At 37.7% G+C, this 22,394-nt stretch overlaps 1 protein-coding gene across 1 annotated transcript in view; it reads left to right on the plus strand.

The window, feature by feature from the left end:
- The window catches only part of LOC122810931 (lectin-like), a 160,955-nt gene that overhangs the window by 19,548 nt on the left and 119,013 nt on the right, over positions 1-22,394 (plus strand). The gene's annotated exons all lie outside the window — the stretch shown is intronic.

Here is a 22,394-nt window from a genome sequence, read left to right on the forward strand (position 1 = left end):
ATTCAATAGTGTTTCTTTAAAAGTGTTGTTAAAGGGAGGAAAGGTTCCAGAGACTGTTGGTATGGGTTTTAATGAGTTAATAAATATTATTGCTGTCTTAGGATATTCATTATTGATCGCAGAATATGCACCCTGCAGAAACTGTAGTGCTGGGACATTCAACTGATTATGAGGTCAGCTTCCACTTGCAATTAATGCTAGATTTTAGGTCTGGTGGATATCTGTATTAGGATACCTTCTAACAGAATAGATGTTTGGTTCCTCTACTTAAAAGGTTATGATAAGTTGGGAGAGTGAGGATGACAATATAATAATGCAGTAATAAAGCCATTTGAGACTTCTGTTGGCTCGTTTTTTGTCAGATACAAGTTTATTGTGTTCTTACGCTATTAGACTTTATCATTTTGGAAAATCCCCCTACCAAGGATAGTTTAATAGACAAGCTTTTGTCCTTTAAGGGAAATAGCCCTTACTACAGTGCTTTTATCCAGCACTTGACAAGAATTCAGTGTATGAATTTTACAGGATAAAAGTAGATAAAGATAGTGTAGCAGTAATGGTGGAATGAATGGAGCAAATGCCCCACTGCCAATGTTCAAGAGGTGCCAAAAGCCAAAAAAAAAAACTCAGACAATTTACAAGCTGACATTAGGTAATTGGATTTGAGATTATTTTTATATTTATTTATTTCAATTTGTTTACCAGGTTAGAACACTAATCAAATAATAACAGGCGCAACCAGGGTTATATCATAATGCAACAAAACAATATACAGTATACAGATAACTGGTATACATTTATGAGTAAGCATAGACAGTCTGACAAAACAATATATACACAAAGTGGATCTAACAAAACACATAGGTTTACAGTTACATGACTGGAATAGAAAATATAGACTAGAGATAAAGTAGAAGTGGATGTGGTGAAGATATGGGTATCAGTTGCTAGGTTAGCACAGTTAATAGAGACCAGTAAGATGAAAAAGGGGATTAGGTTATATGTGCAATGGGTTTAGAGCAATAATGGTGTGGTAAGCTGAATCACAGTTTAGGATAAGTGACTTAGCTGTAAACTGGCAAACTGTTCTTTAAAAAAGTTTGACAGTTTAGAAGTTGGCATCAAGCAATAACCTTTCTTACTGCATACAGCCAGCTGTTGGGGGTCGGGGAAGTCATATTCTCTTGTAACAGTTCATCTTAAAGAGAGTTCTATTCTAGTGGGTTTTGGTACACCTGATTGCTGTCTTTCCTAATGAAATTGTTATCCTTTTGACTATTACTATAGTTAGAGATAACATTTTGAATAGTTTCAGTACTGTAAGGCCCTACAGGTATTTAGTTATAAAGTAGGACAGAATACTAATTTAATCTTCTGAAGTGAGCTCCCAAGAAAAGAAAAGGAGAGGAAGGACTGGGTACCTCACTTAGAATATTTACAGCGAGATGGCGCAGGATTGGCTGACTGAGTCATAGAGTTATTTTATATTCTGTTGCACAGCATTCTAAAAAATATAAACATTTCATTGATAGCTGTAATATTTTAACAGTGTACATCCCTCACTGTAATGGAATAAAGAAAGGTTTGTGTGAATTAAGTAATCTTTCAGATCAAAGACACCATTTATTGTGCATCATAGTCTAAGATGTGAACCCGACCTTTGAAATATCTTCTGACAGAAGGACAGTCATAGTTTGTATCTAAGCTTGGTGATGGGAGTTTAGCAATAGTAGCATTATATGTACATTATTAATGGAGTCTCTGTAGAAAGTCGTTAGAGTTATATAAAGTATTTGGTGCATAAAGAAAGGTGACTGCCAGTAATGTAATGCTGTTATGAGGGGAACGTTTATAAGATAACTTGCTTAGAAGTATTTTGATGATCAAAATGTTGATTAAGATGACCAGACGTATGTGGGGTAGAATTTGTGCTTTCAGTGTCAGTAGCAATGCTTGACTAAAAGATTACATTAATATTGAGTCGTGTTTTGCATGTGAAAGATAACTACTGTCTTGGTTCAATCAAAAGGTGCAGTGTGTTTAGTTAAAAGTTTAAGTTAAACAAATGTATGCCTGGAATATGCATGATTTTACCTTGTTTTAAATAGGTGAGTATTTTTTAAAATGTCCCATCAGGGTGGTGAGTAAGAAACTTGTATGCCCTGCCTCTTGTTTCCCTAAAACAAAAGGTTCTAATAAAGCAAGAATGCAAGAGATTCTCAGCCCACACTATTCAAGATAGCCTTGATTCTCCATATTGCACAAATACAACTCAATTTCTCATCCTCCAGTTAAGGAAACATCTTCTTCTGATTCTGTACCTATCCCTATAATCTCTCTGTCTGACAGCTTGGTCGCTAATGTTTTGTAATGCCACAGGGATCTCACTTCTTTGCAGGGAGGTTTGGACCAATAAGAGGCTAGAAAACATTCTTATAAAAAATGTTACTTGCTAAAATGGAAGAGTCAATGGTTTAGTTCCTCCTCAGGTTCAGCTTCATAATGTGATTGATTACCCTTCTCATATCTTTAGGACATTTTTGCTCTTCTTTGAAATTGCAGCAGTCCTTTCTGATATGCCTGCACTGGGACTGCCTTTTGGATTTTTATCTGACAGTTAAGATTTTTCTGAGTTGGGTTTTTTACCTTTAAATCTCCTTAGAAGGCCATATTATCATAATATTTGTATGGTAAGAGTAACACACCTACTTGTGAGACTGTATATTATATTCTTACAGGTTCATAGACGTTTACTAAGCTAATGACCACAAGGGCCTTTTTAAGCTAACCATTCATCCTGACTTTCTAACAGGTTCGGGTACCCTTAATGAGTGCAAGCAGGGGCTTGGGAGATGAAACATTTACAAGTAACGGCCCAGGAGATGAACCATTTATAGGCTGCCTGTGTCCACTTGAGACATAGGTGTCAAACCAGGGATGAATTTCCTGTTCCTCATCCAATTATCCAAGTTACACTTGAATTGGGTTAAGGAGGAACTCTGCTTCACATGGATGTGGACCCTGTTCCAGAGATGTGGTAGTCTCTGAGATACATACCTGTCAATCCAGCAGGTCCTATTTATATCACAGGCAAGGTTTAAGATTTTAGAATGAGTAATTCTGGTGCTGTTTGTTTTGCAGATATGTAGGAGGTCCATCAGAAGGGGGTCTGACAATGCCCTGTATGCCAGTAATAGATCATGCCAGTAATAGATCACCCCTCAACAGCCTGTAGGAGACAGAATACAGGGATAGGGCTTTGAGGTAGTCTGCAAAAGATATGTTACTTACACCCTGTATACTTTCAGTGAGGAACCTCTGTGGATGTTCCAGTTGTTGGATATGCCTGGTTAGGTACATACCAAAGGAGGCATTGTACTAATGATAGGTCTGATGAATGCTGAATACAGTGGAACAATGACTTACTTGAACATAGATGTCATACTTTTGTTTCAAGTTACATGACATAAAATGATTTCTTCACTACTGCAGACATATGATGGTCAAAGGCTACATTACTGTCTATGTGCGTTCCAAAGTCTCTAAGCTGCCAGTTAGACAAGCTAACTCTAAAGTCTAGTTGACTCTAGAGTTAGACTCAACTCTAAGGGGTGTATTGTAAATATGATAGTTACCAGGGGTGGATGACTTCCCAAATGATACTTTTATGCATTTCTTGGCATTTAGTTTTAGTTCATGGCTCTGACACCAGTTGTTTGTCTGTATCAGCCCTTCCTGGAGAACATTTGTGTTATGTAGGATTCAGTGACAGTTCCTAATTTGCAATCATCTGCAAATTTATTCAGACAGAGGAAACTGACATATGCCCTGACTTCAGAGAAGTAAATGCTAAAAAGGAGGGGTCCCAGGACCAATCCCTAAGGGACTCCACTTGTGACTGGCTTCTTTGTAGAAGTGGACTGCCCAATTCTAACTTCCTGGGTCCTGTCTGTGAGACTGTTGACTATCCAAAGGGTGGCATAAGGGTTTGTACCTAACCTCTTGAGTTTGTCAACAATGTCTGAGTGGGTATTGTGTCAAATGCCTTGGCTGGGTCAAGGTTGGGTGTGAACCATTTTGACCTCATCTATTGCTTTGGTGCCCTTCTCAAAGAAGTCCACCAAGTTGAGTAGGCATGGCCTGCCCTTGATGAAACCAAACTGGGTTGAGTATAGTGCCTAGAGGTTTACTATATCATTATTGATCATTTGCATGATAATTCTTTCCTTGGCTTTGCATATAAGACTAGTGAGACTTATGGGTCTGCAGTTTCTATGGTCTGTAGATGTCCCACCTTTGTGCAGAAGGATGACTGTTGCTGTTCTCCATTCACAAGGCACAAAGCCTGTTTGGAGGCTACAGTTAAATAACAATTCCAGAGTACTTGACAGGTCATGCTTTATGCTATTTAGAAGGCATCCTGGGATTCTGTCTGGGCCCATTTATGCAGTGTTCTTGGCCTTAAAGACAGCATTAAGGATCTGCTCCCTAGTGATAGCAGGGGGAGTTATATTTGTCTCCCTCTACTCTTCCCTCATTAGGCCAATCATCGAGTACAATGCCACATTTGGCATGTACCTCATAGACACCTACAACAACTGGAGAGGACCAAAAGTACCTCACGAAGAGTATCTTAAGCCTTAAACATGTGTCCTATATGGACAGACTCAAAAAAACTCCATCTATTCCCTGTCTCATATCGTCTAATTAGAGGCGATCTCTGCTTGACCTACAAAGTCATGTCTGACCCAGCTCTGTTAGAAATGCTACATCTAAAGAAATCCCAATCCCTCCACACCACATGCTCCAGAGACATCAACCTCATTACCACAATCAACAGAACATGCTGGAGGGACAGGTTCATAATCCAGATACTGCCCATGCTATGGAATAGACTTCCCATACATGTCAAGCAGAGCACATCACTGGCCCTCTTCAAGAGAAATCTTGATGAGTGGATGGGAAATAGAAAATGCACCCCTAGGATCACTCCAGCGGCTCTACTCAACAGAGGCATTAGGAACTAAGGTCGGGTGGCACAATGCCAGGATAATCCTATGGGTTAGGCTTGTAAAGGCAAAAGGGCCATTAGCCTAGTACACACCTATGAACCTGTGATGGTATGTTCTGAGGGAAGGTTGAGGGGGAGAGAGGGATAAAGTTGGAGCTGAATTTCTCAGCCAGTAGGTTTCCTATATCTTTTGGATCTTTCTCTCTTTTAATTTCTTCAAGTCTTTTGGGTTTCTAATACTATGATGGGAATGGACCCCATTTTTAAGTCATAATTAAACATAATTAAAGTTCATGAAATTAGTATTGTTTCAGTTTTTGATGCTAGCCAGAAATACTCTTTGCAGTATAGGTGGCTCCATTTAAAATGATCTCTGCACACAACTGTGTATTGCCTTTGAGGTTGTGGATATAGCTAAAGAATGCCTTGTGATTGTACTTAGCCTGGAATGCCAAATTTACCCCAAATTTGGCTTTGGTAGACTTTATTTGTCCTCTGCGGTGGTGGTGCTGTGGTAGCATTGTCGCCTCATAGTAAGATGTTGTCCTGTTCAATTCACAGCTAGAGCGTCTTCTGTGTGGAGACATGCGTGAATGGGCGTGCCTTCAATGAAGGTTGTGCGTCAGGGCTGGCAACTCGGCACATAAAAATCTACTGCCAATCATTAGCAGACCGGAGTTCAGCTGTGGTGACCCCTAACCAGGAAAAGCCGAAAGACACAAGACTTTATTTGCCCTCTGAGTTGTTTGTTTAGTTTGACGAAAGCGATTTTATCCTGCTATGTGCTGCACCTCCTAATTTTTGCCATGATTTTCTTCCTTCTGTTATACAGCATATTGATTTTGTGATTCCACCTTGGTGGCTTGTTTTTTGAGTTAGTTCTGTACTTCTTCCTGGTGAGTACAGCTGCCTCAATGCAGTTATTAACATGCTTGTATAGGGTTTCTGTGAACAGTTCTGCATAGGCAGCAGTGTTCTCAGGGTTTATGAGGACTTGAAATTTTGCCAGGTTATCACTTAATAGCAGGAATTTAGCTTTAGAATAGTTCCAGAATATTCCAAGGTTAGCTGAGGGTCCAGGTTTTATTTTTACTTTAAAGGAGATCATTTTGTGGTCTGACCTTACCAGGGAAGACATTACACTAAGGGGTGTGTACCACTCTCCCATATTAGTGAGGGCCAGATCCAGTATACTTGCTCCCCTGTTTGGTGTACTGACAATCTGGTCCAGGGAGTTTCTGTTAACAAAATCTAGGAATCTCTGTGCCTGTACATTTGGTGTTGTATAGGATCCCCAATTAATAGTAGGGTAATTAAAGTCCCCCATGAATATGGTATTGGTTTGGATGGTGACTTGTTTCCAGTAATAGAGATGGACCTATAGCTTGCAAGGAACTGGTATTGGATTTTGCCTATAGTGATTTGAACATGGAGAAGCTGAAGTGCATTGTTCTGTTTGACCAGCCTTGAGGTATATTTATTTTTGATGTAAATCGAGACACCTCCACCTATAGCCCATGTCTGTGTAGTAGCTAGTCTAAAACCTGTCTGTATAGTAGCTGGTTCTTTTGATATATCTTACCTGGAAAGCACTGGTGTTTTGCAGATCATTTTGGCACAGGCAGAATTGGATGTGCAGGTACTGATGTGTTCGTAATCATACAATGTTTTCCATAATAATAGTAGTGCTTTCTACTAACCATTCCTTTATGTGTATGGAAATGCCAGATATTCTTTTGAACTAAAAATTGAGTCTTCGTTCTTGCTGTCTTTATCCTCAGAATGTATCAAATGGATTTCAAAATGCAAATGTCTGCTTACATTTCTAGAACTTACCAGTTCTGAAAGTTTGACTAGTTATTTACTTCCTTTTCCTCAAACTGACCATCCTATAGGCAGAAAATCTTTCCAAACATGCTATCGGCTTGTATTTGATTGTATAATGTCTTACTGGTAAAACCCTTCCAAAGACCCATTAGAGCTCATTCCAACAGTGATATAGCAACCTCTGCATGTTTTTTTTTTTAGGGGGCTACAAACATTTGCAAAGATGCAGCTTGGCCTTTTGTGTACACTTACAGACATTAGAAGTTGAATGTCATTTCCTAGGCTAAAGATAATTCTGCCATGGTTAGCATTTAAAAGATGTTAGGTGAAATGTCCACCCATTTTGGGGGGGATTTAGAACTTTGCATTTTATTAAAACAATAGAGGCTTACATTGAAGAAATAAGTGAAAGACATTCTGATACAGCTTTGGGAGGTAGGAAGGTACTCACAACATTAGTGAATGACTAAATCCATTTATAACTTACCTGTATTTGGTGCCTCTCATTTTTCTGTATCTGTCTACAGCTGGTTCCTTGTGAAAAAAGTATTGTGTAACTGTGGGATGCCTGGGAAGAAAATCTTATACTCAGTTTAAGCTTTTTGTACAGCCGAATGTTAAAAAAATAATGGATGAATGGATACTGCAATCTTTTCTTGCAATTTTTAATATTTATAATGTATTATTTTGTTATAGCATGGCATGGTGGAAATGTCCACATGGTAGATAGTAAATAGGACAGGAGTTTCTCTACTTGGTATTTTTTTTTAGTTAGCACAGCTATTTAATGGATCACATGCGTATCTCATTTTCGCAGAATGTCCAAACTTGTGCCTCACATTTTTGGTCTGTTCCTCATAAAACTTTGGTTTTCTGGCAGATCACTGGTAAAACATTGAAAAATAAAGTAAAAAAATAATGAGAGGCATTTAAGTTTCAGACTTCATACCCTTTAGAAAATGCATGCTAATGCAAAACCTGTTATTCTATCAACTTTCTATGTTTGTAAGAGCAATATTTAAAAACTGTCCCTATTTTTGGTTCTTTCTCCCCCCATTATTTATGGTTTTGTCCAGATTTCTTGCTGTAAGAGATTGAGAGGTATATGGACCAGTGGTGGGGTCCATATGTTGTATGTTTCATACACATTGCTGTTATTACTTGCTTCAGACTTCAGCTGCAAAAACAAGGTCTATGGCATATATTGAATATAGGCCGTTTTGCCCTCTCAGCATGGCAATAAGTGGCATATTAGCCAACCATTCCGGCAGGAGGCTCTGCTGCAAAACTTGCTAAAGGACCAGTCCTCATAATGGATGTAACCTAAATAACAATTGCCTAAAGTAAAGTCTGAAGTGTGTCTGTCACCTACTGTCATAGTAAGAACCTCACACAACTCTCTTTTAACATTGTACTACCCAACCTTTCCATTATAACTACTTTTTGTAAAGGAAAAAAGAAAAATGTAAAGGAAAAAGAACCATGGTTGATAAAGTGCACTCTCAAGCACAAACTCAAAGTTAAATAAAAAGAAACTGGGTATACACCACGGTAGAACACAAACACTTTAATGAAACAAGAATGCTAAAGCAATAGTAAGCACTTTCACTACCATCAAGGTAGCTTCATCAGACCTAATTAAAACAGTCTTCTCTCCACTATTTAAATGTAAGCCATCCAATCAGGAACCAAGAAACAAATCACCTATTACTTAAAGTTACAATACACCTTATTAAAACATTATATCTTAGCACACACATAAATAGAATTTAAATATATATATATATATATATATATATATATATATATATATATATATATATATATATCAAAAGATACATGTCTTTCAACCAGAAATATAAAGTAAAATAAATAAATACATGTAATAAAATGCAATAATACATCGATGTTTTAGGGGGGGATTTAAAGTGGGGTTTCAGGGATACACGCTCATTGATGCCTAGAAACTTATCTGCATCTAACCATATAATCCACTGTTGCTCCCTTCCTTCTGTGAAATTCTTGATATCACCCCCTCTAATGTTCATAGTTATAATCTCTAAAACTAAAAATCTAAAACTTTGCTCATCAAACTTGTCTATTACATGTTGCCCCAATGCACTCTTAGCCCTCTTGTTCCTCACATCCCCTACGTGTTCTAAGACACGTTCTGAAACCTGAAACCCCACTTGAAATTTCACCCCCTAAAGCATTGATGTATTATTGCATTTTATTACATGTATTTATTTATTTTATTTTATATTTTTGGTTGAAAAATGTGTATCTTTTGAGATATATATATATATATATATATATATATATATATATATATATATATATATATATATATTTAATAAGGTGTATTGTGACTTTAAGTAACAGGTGAGTTGTTTATTGGTTCCTGATTGGATGTCTTGCATTTAAATAGTGGAGAGAAGACTGTTTTAATTAGGTCTGATGAAGCTACCTTGATGGTAGTGAAAGTGCTTACCATTGCTTTAGCATTCTTATTTCATTAAAGTGTTTTTGTTCTACCATTATATCTTTTTCCATGATATTCTTTAATAGCAAGATCAGACTCCCCAGCTGACCACAGACTGGGCTATTTTTGACTCCCCCCTCCAATAGAGTGGCAGCACAGTTGTACAGTTCTACTTCTTAAAAATCCCTTTGCTTGCAAAATAACTGCTGAACTGTGGAGGTTTGTCCAATCTCCATCCAATGTCTTAAATATCATGGGCGGCATCCCATTTGGCTGTTCTCTTATATTCACTGAATGCAAGTATTTCATTCTGCCTCTCTGCTTTTACTGGTCATTCAGCCCACCTCACAAAACATCTCTCACCTTCCACCATTTCTTCTTATAAAGAAACATTTTAGTGTTTTACTAGTGGAGGTAGAAGCAAGTATTTCATTCAGAATCTCTTCTTATTCTCCTTCATCCTTGAATTGCTTGCCTTCTTTCTCTAGTTTAATTGTGACTGCTCCAGCCTTCCTTCATTTCTTATGTATCTGAAAGTCACTTTTGCTTTTTTCATTCCATTTTCATACCTTTTACAGCCTTGTTTTGGCCTTTATGACCTTAGCTGTTATATCTTTCTATCCGCTTTCTATTCCTGAGTACATCTCCCCACCCCTTTGACTTCTTACATGCTGACTTCCTTTTTCTCTCATTGCATTCATGATTTCTCCCTACATTGAAAATTTAGAAGGCATTGGCCTTCTACTTTATGATCCTTCTTCTCCTGCTTAGTCTTTCCATCACAACCTTCTAAAGATTATTTTAATTCTCTCCTAAAAGCCTTTCATCCTTTTTTCTGTATTACTGCTCACCACTCTCCCTCCAGTTCTCCTGTATTATGTGCTACGACAGCCTTTCATAAACATCATAGTTTCTGCTCTTGGCCCTGTTGTACCTCTAATGACTGCATTGTGGCATGGATACTATGCAACAATGCTGCACTCACGCCTACCCCCTGTGCATCCTCTGTTCTGCACAGTACTGTAATTTGCTCTACTTTTCCTAAGGCTTCCTTATACCAGCTTGACCTATTATTCTGGATCCCTAAAGTCAAAAATGTTACTCTCAGATTCCACTCTAGATGTTGGAATCCTCCACTATACCAGGGAGATGGAAATATACACTAATGGTACCCTCTTCTTCCTATTGCCTGCAAATAATGCTGTGTACCAGGTCTCCCCTATTCTGCTTTGACTATAGTTGTCGAACCATTACTTTTCACAGGCGATTCTTTCATCATCCTTCATTGCCACTTCCTCTTTTGCTTTTTCTAACATCTTAGACTTAATCTCATTCCTTAGAGTCAGTGTCACTACGCCATTCTACCTTTCTGCATCCTAATTTTATTATTATTCCTGAATACCCTAAACAAGAAATAACCATATCCTTGTCCTATTAAATATCCTAAAGCAAGGGATAACCATGTCATTGGTACTCTTTAAACTAGCCCTGGTTTCTGTTACCCCACTATGTCTGCTCCTTCTGCTACTGTCAGTACCCACAACTCAGTTTTTTAAAGTACTAATTTGCTAAGACATGTCTTCCATACTTCTGATTTTTTTTTCAGTTTTCCACTCATTCCAGTCACTATTCTTCCCACCTTGTCCCTTTCTTCTAGCCTGCTTTAACTTTCTTCCATGTTCATTACTGTTGTTGCTTTTCTTGTTTGTTGTTGCCCTGCTCCTACTTACACCTCTTTTAAAGGTTCCGTGTACCTTTCCAACCCAGCTTTCTGCAACACCATTCTCTCTGGGCATTAATATGCTTTATAACTAAAAAACAACTCATCCCTAACCACATCTCACCCTAGCCACTATTACCATATGTCCAGACTCTTCTTCCTGTCACTGAAATCAGCAGTTAAACTGTCTCCTCCTATCCTTTCTTGCTCTTCTGACTCTGGGTGCCATTACCACTTCAGAAAAGGCTGTTGTTTCACCCAGTCATTGTACCTTGCAACTTCTTCTTTATTCCTACTGAGAGCTTCCCCAGGGGCTCCTTTCACTAAGTGGTATGTGTCCTTTTCCACGACTGTGCCTGGCTGTTTCCTGACATTTGTAACCACTTTGGTCACATCAGATGTTTTTTTTTCTGATGTTAGTGATTAGACTCTAAGACGAATAACAGCTTTGAATCCACCTTGGCTCCTTATCTGACTCCTATTCTAATAAAATCTGTACAGCCAATTTGTGACACTATACAAAGAGATTTCCACTATGAGCAGCTGAAATATTATTGCTTAAAAACATGCTGTTTCTTCAAAAGTGATTAAAGCAGAGCTGTTACATGTAAAGAAATCTACAAGTTTGTAGGCAGGCCCCCTTGGACCATCCAAACTTGTGTGTGTGTGTGTGTGTGTGTGTGTGTGTGTGTGTGTGTGTGTGTGTGTGTGTGTGTGTGTGTGTGTGTGTGTGTGTGTGTCTGTGTGTGTTTACATATAAATAAATATACCCAAGACATGCTCTTTCTTAGAGTTCACCTGCAATTGTTATCTGAGCAGCTCAGATGTGGCTGGCTACTTATACTGCTCAAAATACAGACAAAATAAATAATGATTGACTGGTAAATGACTGACTGGCTTTATGTAAGTTTTCATTTGCCAAAAGGAAGGAAAACTTTGGCATATCTTTGTTCTTTGCTGTAGATCAATTCCGGCTGCAACTGTCAGCACATAATTCATTTTTTCAGTGTTTAACCTTGTGGAACACAGGCTTTTTTTTTCTCTGCCCAAGTTTATCAAGTTTATTGCAGTTTGACAAAAAATATGTTTTCAGGGATAGAAAAAAGCAATTTATTTGGAAACATTAATATTCCTGTGAGTTTATAACCCTTTTTGAGACCTCATAATACTTTAATTCTTCAGTCGAAGATAAAATGCCCATTTCAGCTTTGGAGTTCATTTCTTTGAGTGGTGCCATTTGAGCTGCATTCCTTTTGTGAGATGAAAACAGACAGTAGTACAGTATGAAAGCAGGTCTTTACAGTTGCATGACTTTCATTCAATCTATTTTTTATTGCCATTGGTATTTTCTAATAATAAAAAATCTCGTACAGGTGGACAATGATTTTGAAAATTTTTCTTTAAAAGCTGAAAACTATTCATTCACATCACACAACATTAAAAAGTTGAGCGCTTCCATCCCCTAACAAGTCAAGACTTCATCAGAATTGAATAACTGATACAACCAGCACTTAACTTATACCACAAATCATTAACTTAATAGAAGTTTTAGTTAATCAATTTAAAGAGACAAGCACTTTGTGGCAACAATGCTTTCAGAAACCATAACCTTCAAATCAAAAACCTTTTAAATGTAACAAAATCTAGGGGAAAATTCCAACAATTAAAGGGAGAGTACTAAGGTTAATAATAGGCAGAATTACATTAAAACTGCATAGATTTTTTTTAATTAAAAATGGTTGCAAAGAACTTTTCTCGTTAATCCCAGGAAAGTCTGTGCTTTAAGTCTCACTTGCCAGACAGCTTCCCTCTCTTCTAATTCATTTTTCAAATTGCCCCCTCTTGGGTCACTATAAATCTGTTCTAAAATAGCAAAATTAAAATAATGGAAATTTTTACACATAAGAGAATGCCTAAATAACGTCTTCTTATCATCACACTTAGTTATACAATATAGGTTCTCATAAATCCTCTTCCTAAGACACCTTTCAGTTTTATCCACATAAAATGCAGGACAACTGCCACAAACAGCAGGATAAACCACATTCTTTGTGTGGCAGTTACCTTTTGCAAACCTGACTACTGATTTTGCTTCACTGGCCAAAACTAACTCGCTCACCTGCAAAATATAAGGACATTAAGAACAAGACCCACATTTAGAGGTTCCCTTCCCCTTGCCTAATACATTCTTTTGTATATCACTTTTTCAAATTAAGCTTTGAGGTTGGGGCCTGTCTTATATACAAAAGTGGGCTCATTACCTACTATGTCCTAGAGCATTGGGTTACCTCTTATTATGTTCCAATTCTTATTTATAATTTCTTTGATAGTTCCTGCATGGGGATCATACTGAACCACCAAGGCCTTATTTTATATATATATATATATATATATATATATATATATATATATATATATATATATATATATATATATATATATCTTTGTTCTCATCCTTTTTTACTTCTAACAAATTTCCACCTAACAAAGATTTATACTTAAGTCCCCATTGAGACTTCACATAGCTACAAGTGTCTTCAACTAAATATAAAGGGTGACCCCTATCTAAAAATATTTGACCAATGTGCAAAATTTCCTTACTAGCCTCCTCATATTGGGAGGTCTTCCTAGCTGCCCTTATATATTGGCCTTTTAAAATATTTTTCTTTTGACTATATGGATGGCAGCTGGAAAAATCTAAATAACCATTGCTAAAAGTGGGTTTTTGAAAAATTTTTGATTTAAAACCACTAACATCATGTTCAATAAAGGTGTCCAAATAATTAATACTTATATCATTAAAAGTGTGTGTAAAACACAAACAATTGGATGATTGATTTAAATAACTTGAACATTCCCCTATGATAGCTGCTGGACCATTCCATAGGATAAAAACATCGTCCAAAAATCTCACGTAAAATTTAATATACTTAAAATGAAAATCATTAAAAATATATGTTAATTCCAAATCCGCCAACACTAAATTAGCAAAAACTGGGGCACACAAGGCCCCCATTACTACGCCTTTAATTTGCCTATAGTATGCTCCCTCAAAATATATAAAATTAAAATCCAATACCAGGTTCATTAACTCAACAAGAAGGTTAATGTAATTGTGAGGGTAAGAAGTGTACTTAACAAAACTATTTCTAAAGTGTTCTAACCCTTCCTCTTTTAGAATAGAGGAAAAAAGGTCTATTACATCTATAGTCACAAAAATCAAATCTCTTGACCAAATTTCATGTGTCAACAGACTTAGAAAATTCCACGAGCACTTAATAAGATGCCAAATGTTCCCAAAAAAAGGTTTTAGAGATTTATCAATAAAAACCCAATTGGGTATATTTTTGAACCCCTACCTGAAACTATAGGTCTAAATGGGGGGGGGGGGTTTCAAAATATCTTTATGGATCTTTGGAATCCCCAAAAAAGTTGCAATTTTATGCCACATTATATCTATCAGGATATTATCAAGGGTAATGTTTAGGAGTTCATGAAGGAATAATTAATAAATGCAATCAACACACAGTAACAATGGCATTATGCATGCAATGCACAGTTTTGTAATTATTACCATATAATATCATAATGGTTGTCATAATACCAATGGCTATAACAATAATAATCATCATGACTATCAACATTAGCAATATTTTCCATAAAAAAAGCCTTTATTGCTACAGTTCTGTATTTTTCTCCATTAATTTGAGACTGGTGTACGTAAATTTTATATATATGTACCTATTTAGTGGCACCATTATATGAATCAAGTGTGAATGTTTATTACTTACAAATACTGAGTGAGTGATAAAGATTCATTTTAGTATGAGTTACTTCAAAAAATGCCTACTTATGGTAAACTAATTTATCTAGTTATATCTACTTATGAATAAGGTGTTACAAATTTCTTAGTTTGCATCTTCCAATATTGCAAAATTTGACAAAAATATGTTAAACAAATACAAAAAGATATCAAGCCCTATCCATGCCAGAAATTTATTTTGAAAGAATGTCCTCAGGACATCAGAAATATCATATTCAAGGCATGACAGTGTCCAACAGAATTGTGGTGTAGTGCCTAAAGTTACTGCTGGAAAAACACATTAGACAGGAACAACTGTCTATAAGGTTGTCTATGGTTTAATAAGGTTGCATAGTATACAACTAAATAAGTTATTTTGTCTTCTCCATCACATTAGTCTGAGCATTCCCATTACTCTCAAACATTCATAATTCTTTTATAAAATTCTCCTGTATCACTCATTCACTTTTTTATCCACTGCAATATATTGCCTTTCTTTTTTTTTCCTGAAATGTACTTGCCATCTTATCTTAAAGTAAAAACATTTAAAATGATTACATTTTATATTTCTATATTTTCTTTTATTAAAGTATAGATTAAGGTCTATAAAAGTTATCTTCCAAAATATTTACGTATGGGCATTGTACAAGAACACAATCTCTTGTAACATGTTTAGATAAAGGTTTGGAGTTAATACCATGGTGGATAAGTAGAAGATCCTTGTCTTATAGCTTCAGTATTTCGGGTTCACTCCTGATCTCAAGTGACTGTGTGGGATTTCTGCATTCTCCCTATAACTACATGAGCTTATTTTTTTCCTCTGGTTACTGCTGTTTACTCCCCAAACATATGCTGGTTGAATGTCTACACTAAATGATCGCATATATTTATTCAAACAATGGTGACTAATAAGGGGTGTGATAACAAAGTTTTATCTGACCTGGACTGTAGTTATTTTTTATCAACATTTGACCCATGTCATCAACATTTATTGTCATCATATCCATGTCCTCAAGCAACTATCACCATCCAACTGTTTAATTGACACTTGTCACTATTACCCCTTACTGTCAATATTTATCACCACCCTGTCCATTATCAACATTTAAAATCATGTGACTTGAGTCATTTATTACTAATCTATCTGTGTCATCAGTTAATCAAACTTTACTTCAATTAACTAAGACATTAAATACACCAGCTTTGCAAATACAAAATGCACACATACTGCCAAAAATAATGTCCACATAAATCGATCCCCTAAGAAACAATACTTTAATTCTACAAATAATTAAATAAAATAAGAACAAAACTAATCAGTCTGAAAAGAGAATTACGGGAAAATGAACATAAAAAGTATAAAAATAAACTACATAACATTCAACTAACTAAAACAAAAAACTAGTGAAAAAAATAACCAATAAACATACCCCTCCCTGTTCTAACACAAAACTTTACCTGAAATATTTAAGAATTAAAATCTACCTCACAAGTGATGTATGTGACAGTCAATGATCAAGCTAATTTACCCTTGAACTTGTGACCCATTTCACATCTGAAAAGCATTCATGAACCATGAGCTTTACTAAGCTGACAAATAACTAACACTTAAACAAGCAAGCAAATAAATGAATAAATAAAAAAAACAGCAAAAATAAAGCAGAACTTGTTTATTCAGATGTCAGTTACTAAAAACTGAGCAGATATTTTTATAAGGCATCTTCTTCACTATATAGTAAACCTTTTGATTTTCAATAACTTCTTTTCAGTAATCCAATATTATTTCCCATCAATACATTTGGATTAGTGTTTCTTTTTTTGTTTTTGTTTTTTTTTTTTCAAAACACTACAACCTCTAGTACAATACATTCAGTTGTTTCAAGGGAAAACAGTCTCAAAATTGAAAGTATCTAAGGTATGCAGTACAGCACCTAATTTTACTCCACGCAGTTTTGTCAATATTTTGGGTACTCACTAATGCATACTATTCAATACTCGTCAGAATTTACCAAGGAGAAGAAGCATTTATATTTTTGTACTCATAAGGATTAAAAAAAAAATAAAGGCATCCAGCAAACCAAATAACATACAAAAAAGAAGTTATGTACATAACATTCCATCTGTGTTTCCGTTTTCATTTTTCCTCAAACCTGTGGGTCCAGCCATTGCAATAGCTTGTGGCAACCAAAAAGCTCTCAAGCTCTTCCTTACACATACTGCACCCTTCTAAGTTACCTCAGATCTTGTTCTGCTAGATATATGAAGAATACATACAGATATATATATATATATATATATATATATATATATATATATATATATATATATATATATACATATAAACGCACACGCATCTGTATGTACATGTACAATTAAGTATAGTAAGAAAAGGTGAGACTTATTCCGGAGCTCAGTACAGAAAAATGATAATTTAAGACCATTTGCTCTTACAGGAGTAGCAAGTTTGGGGGATAGAAAGTGGGTTGTTTGATGAAGAATGAAAATGGACAACACAGGTGGAACATTACGGTGAGTATATAACCCCTTTATCTGATGTTGTCAATTTCCATTCTGCCCTCAAACCTGTGGGACAGAGTCCCCAGGTACCTTATACCTTGGGTGGACTCATGGAAGTATGTTCCTCAGAACTATCAAACCAAAGGAAGCTCTTCCCCTGGAGACCAAATCTAATTTTAATCAGTAATAAAAGTATGTGGGATATCCCAAATAGCAGCTGCACATTTATCATCCATGGGCGCTCTTGACTGAAAAACTGATGAAGTCAATATGGCTCCAGTCAAATGGGCTCGCAAAGGTTTAGAGAATAATCTGTGATCTATCTGTGATCTTTGGACACTGAATTTCCCAGTTTTACATCTGAAAACGAGACAAAAAGTTGGTTAGATCTTCTTATACTTTCTGTTCCAAGAAGGTGAACATGTAATTGCCTATAAACATTGAATAAATGTAGTAGGTATTCACCTTTATTTGAAAATCTTTGAAAGAACAATGGTAAATTAATGGTTTGGTTGATATTGTTATCTGACACTACTTTAGGCAAAAAGGATGGATTAGTATCTAATGAAACCCTGTCTTTATGAAAAATCTGATATGGTGGTTGAGATGACAAGGCTTGGATCTCTGAAATTCTTCTTGTAGATGTTATTGCCACCAAAATATAGTTTTCCAAGAAAGGAACTTCGGATCACATGTAGCTGCAGGTTCAAAAGGGGACTGTATAATTTCTTTCAGCACCAAAGTCATATCTCAAGGAAGAATAGGGTCTTTATAAGGGGGTTTAAGCAAAAGAGTTCCCCTTAGAAAAGCTTTACAGAGTTTGTGTCAAGCAACTGAAGATCCTTGATATCCAATGTGAAAATTGGAAATTGCAGCTAGTTGCACCCTTATTGTAGAAGAAGTGGCTCCTTCATTAAACAACTGGGCTAAGAACTCAAGGATCCTATGAATCAGAGCTGAGAATGGGTCAAGGTCATTCTGCTGTGCCCAGAAAACAAATCTCTTCCATTTACTGGAGTATAGTTTATGTGTAAATGGCTTATGCAATGACAAGAGAATGTAACAGACTGGAAAAGAAAATATAGGTTGTCTGACTATAAATGGAATTGCAGAGGCTAAGCAGTTAGCTTGAGGTTTGGAATGTCTGGGTGAATAATGCCTGTCAAGTGAGACAGAAGATCCGGAGTTTGATCCAGGGTCCAAGGTTGTGTCAGTAATTGAGGCCAAAGGAAGGGAACCCAAATCTATTGAGGCCAGTATGGTGCAATGAGGATAACTTTGCTCTTCAACCTGCTTTCTTTCTGTAGAAATTTGGGGATTAATGGCATCAAAGGAAAGGCATACAGGAGATTGGGGGGTGCCAATCCTTAAGAAGAGCATCCCTTGGGGACTCCCCTCATGAGAGGATCAGGGCAAAATAGCTGCTGCATTTGTTTAGAGGAGAGGTGAAAAGACTGCAGTAAGGCTGGCCCCATTTGCACAGTATCCTTTCTACAATTATCTGATTGATGGACCACTCCTGAGGCATCAAAATCCATCTGCTCAATTTGTCTGCTATCCCATTGAACTTCCCCAGAACATGCGCTGCTATGAGAAAGTGGTTGGATGAGATCACCCATTGCCACACTCTTAGTGCTTGTTGATGCAAGGGATAGGATCTGGTTCCTCCTTGTTTGTTGTTGTACCAGACTACTGCTATGTTGTCTGTTTGAATTGCAATGGTCCCAAAGGGGAAAACATTTTGGAAAGCCTGCAATGGTAGTAGCGCTGCTTTCATGTCTAGGACACTGATATGCAAATTGGCTTCTTCAGCGGACCAATGATCTTGGACTGTATTCCCCAGGAAGTATCCCTCCATCCTAGATGGGAAGCATTCATGGTCACTGTGGCCATTGGCTGTGGGGGAATGAAAAGAAGGACTTGTAGAACTTCACGAGATGGGTTGCAAATCGGCTCACGGACAGAACCCACACAGTGAGAGTTGCAGACTCTAGGTCCGACTCTAAACCGGTTACAGGTGGCATCCCCCAGGGTTCAGTCCTAGGTCCCCTCCTGTTCGGTATATACTTCTCAGAGGTACAGGCAATCACAGGAGGACTTTGGCTGACCATGTTCGCAGACGACTGCAAACTAGGTGCCATAATTGATTCTCCGGCTGATACAGACACCCTCCAGAAGGGTCTCACTGAGACGGATACCTGGTGTCAAAATCATGGCCTCAAGCTGAATGCTAAAAAGTGCATAGTCATCACCGTTGGAAAAAACAAAGTACCCATGAACTACCACATAGGTGGTAGTCCCCTAAATACAGAAAAAGTAATAAGGGATCTGGGGACCCAAGTAGATAGCAATCTCTCCTTTGATAATCATATTGCCAAGGTGGTTAGAAAATCCTTCTATGTGGCCCACCTAATCTCAAAAGGGTTTGCATCCAGAATAAAGGAGGTTATTGCACCTCTCTACTCATTACTTATTAGACCCATTATAGAATACAATGCCTCATTTGGGATGTACCTTACAAGACACCTGCAACAGCTGGAAAGACCACAAAAGTACCTCACCAAGAGGATTACTGGCCTCAAACAGATGACCTATGCAGCCCAACTAAAGAAACTCCAGCTGTACTCAGTTGCATACCACTTACTCAGAGGTGATCTCTGCTTGACATACAAGGCCATGTCCAACCCAGAATTGATGGATATGCTCCACCTAAAAAAACAAATCCCTGAGAGCTACACACTCTAGGGATATAAACCTTACCACAACTATAAATAGGACGTGCTGGAGGGATAGATTCCTGACCCAGAGACTCCCCATGCTTTGTAACCAGATTCCAATATACATCAGGCAGAGCCCCTTACTAGCACTCTTCAAGAGAAGCCTTGACGGGTGGATGAGAAACAGAAAATTTATCCCAGGGATCACTGCAGTGGCTCTGCTGGACAGAGGCACAGGGAACTAATGGCTCTGCTGGTCAGAAGCACAGGGAACTAATCTAAGGGGGTGGCGAAAGCCAACACACTCTGGCTTGGCTTATAAATGCCCTTGGGCAGACAGCCTAGTACTTACCTATGAACCTATTGATCGGATTGAATCCACCATAATAGGTCTCTCTTGCAAATATTGGTGATTCTTACCTGGGTCAATATTGGTTAGTGGAGAATTGACAAATGTGCTGCAAGAAGCCACTGCACAATTCTCATGTGAAACCTCACCAGTGGAATAAATGTTATTGCTGCTGCCATAAATCCCAGAGCCTGAAGAACCAGATGTGCAAAAACCTTTGTATTGTTGATAATTTTCCTGACTTATGATCTGATAGTTTTTACTCTCGCAGGTGGGAGGAAGCTATTATTTCACTTGTGTTTAGAATTGCCCCTATGAATTCTTAACATTGAGTGGGTTCTAGTGAAGATTTCTTATAATTTATAATTATTCCCAGATCAGAACATTTGGATCACATTGTCTCTTGCTATTACTAGAAGATGCCTGGCTGGGGTGGATATGAGCCAGTCGTCCAAGTATGGAAACACCTGGAATATTTGCAGTCTAGGTTGAGCTGTTACCACTGCCATGCATTTGATGAATACCCTAGGGGCTGTGGTGAGATGAAAGGGCAGTACTCTAAATTGAAAATGACTGTCTCCCAGCCAGAAGCATAGGAGCCTTCTAGATCATCTATCCATTTTTATGTGATAGTACACACCCTGAAGGTCTATAAAGTGCATCCAGTCATCCTTTTCCAAGAACAGAAGAATGGACTGAACCATGACCATTTGTAACTTGCTAAACTTTCTACAGCAAACTGATTTGTTCAATTTACTGAGATCCAAAATTGGTTTCCAGTCCCCTGTCTTTTTTGGTAATAAAAAGAACTTTGGGTAAGTTCCAGATTCTCTCTGTTTTGTGGGGACCTCTTGGATGACTCTCTTTTCTAGCAGCCTTTGAATTTGAATGGCTTTCTGAGCCCTCTGACTGGGTAGAACATCGGGGATTTTTCTGTTTTGAGGAGGAGGGAGGGAAAAGGGTATAAAGTATCCTCTAGAAATGATCCTCCACACCCACATACTGGATGTTATTTCTAGCCAGGCTCTCTGGTGTGGGGATAGTCAACCCCCGATTGCCTCCAGAATAGGATAATCAGGCCTCCTTTCTGGAGCTCTGGAAGGGTCTACCAAAGAAAGTATCTTTTGACCCATGATTTTGCGGACCTCCTCTGCAGCAAGGGTGACGTCTTCTGTTACAGTTGCCCCCTCTGCCTCTAGGGGGACTACTTCCAAATGTGTTCTGAAAAGACCCTTGAGATTTCCTAAACCTCATATTTCCACTACTTCTCTGATTCCTGGAGTAAGGTCTCTGAGGAGTGGAAAATTGTACGCCCATGGCAGATGAGGTCTTCCCATCCTTCTCACACCTGGCTAAGGTCTCTTTTACTTTAGAGCCAAACAGGGAAGAGCTGTCAAAAGCAGCATTGATGAACGAAGACTTGAAAGGGTCTGCAAAGTCACATAAGTGTATCCAGGCATGTCTCCTTATGGATATGCCTGAACCCGCTGCTCTACTTGCTCCTTCAGCTACATGTGAAATGAGCCTCGTGGAAGAGTTAGATATGGATTGTAGGGGGGACAGCTGAAAAGCAACTGAGGCTTGTACTTCTTCAGACACTGTTCCCGAAAGGGTATTTGATAGCTCATTGATAAAATCCCTTTTCAATCTCATAAAATGTTAAAGATAGTTCAGGATCCTTAGACCAAAGGTTGCTGATGCATAAACATGCTTCCCAAATCTGGCCATCATCCTAGACACCTTATTAGGAGGATAGACAAAAGAACTTTCCTCGGCAAGTTCTTTCTTGGTGGCTGCCACCACAACCATGGCATTTACCAGTAAACCTTTTGTCCAGAATTGTTTGTCCTCTGGGGCTGTAATAAATTTGTCTGGTCTCTAGGGAATTGGTTGGATGGAGTCTGGAGCGCTCGCTGAGAGATCAACTCAGTGAGTTCATTGGTGAGTGAGGTCACCCATGAGGCAGATG

Source organism: Protopterus annectens, chromosome 9.part0 (assembly GCF_019279795.1).
Source record: "Protopterus annectens isolate FY-2018-M chromosome 9.part0, PAN1.0, whole genome shotgun sequence".
Lineage (NCBI taxonomy): Eukaryota > Metazoa > Chordata > Ceratodontiformes > Protopteridae > Protopterus > Protopterus annectens.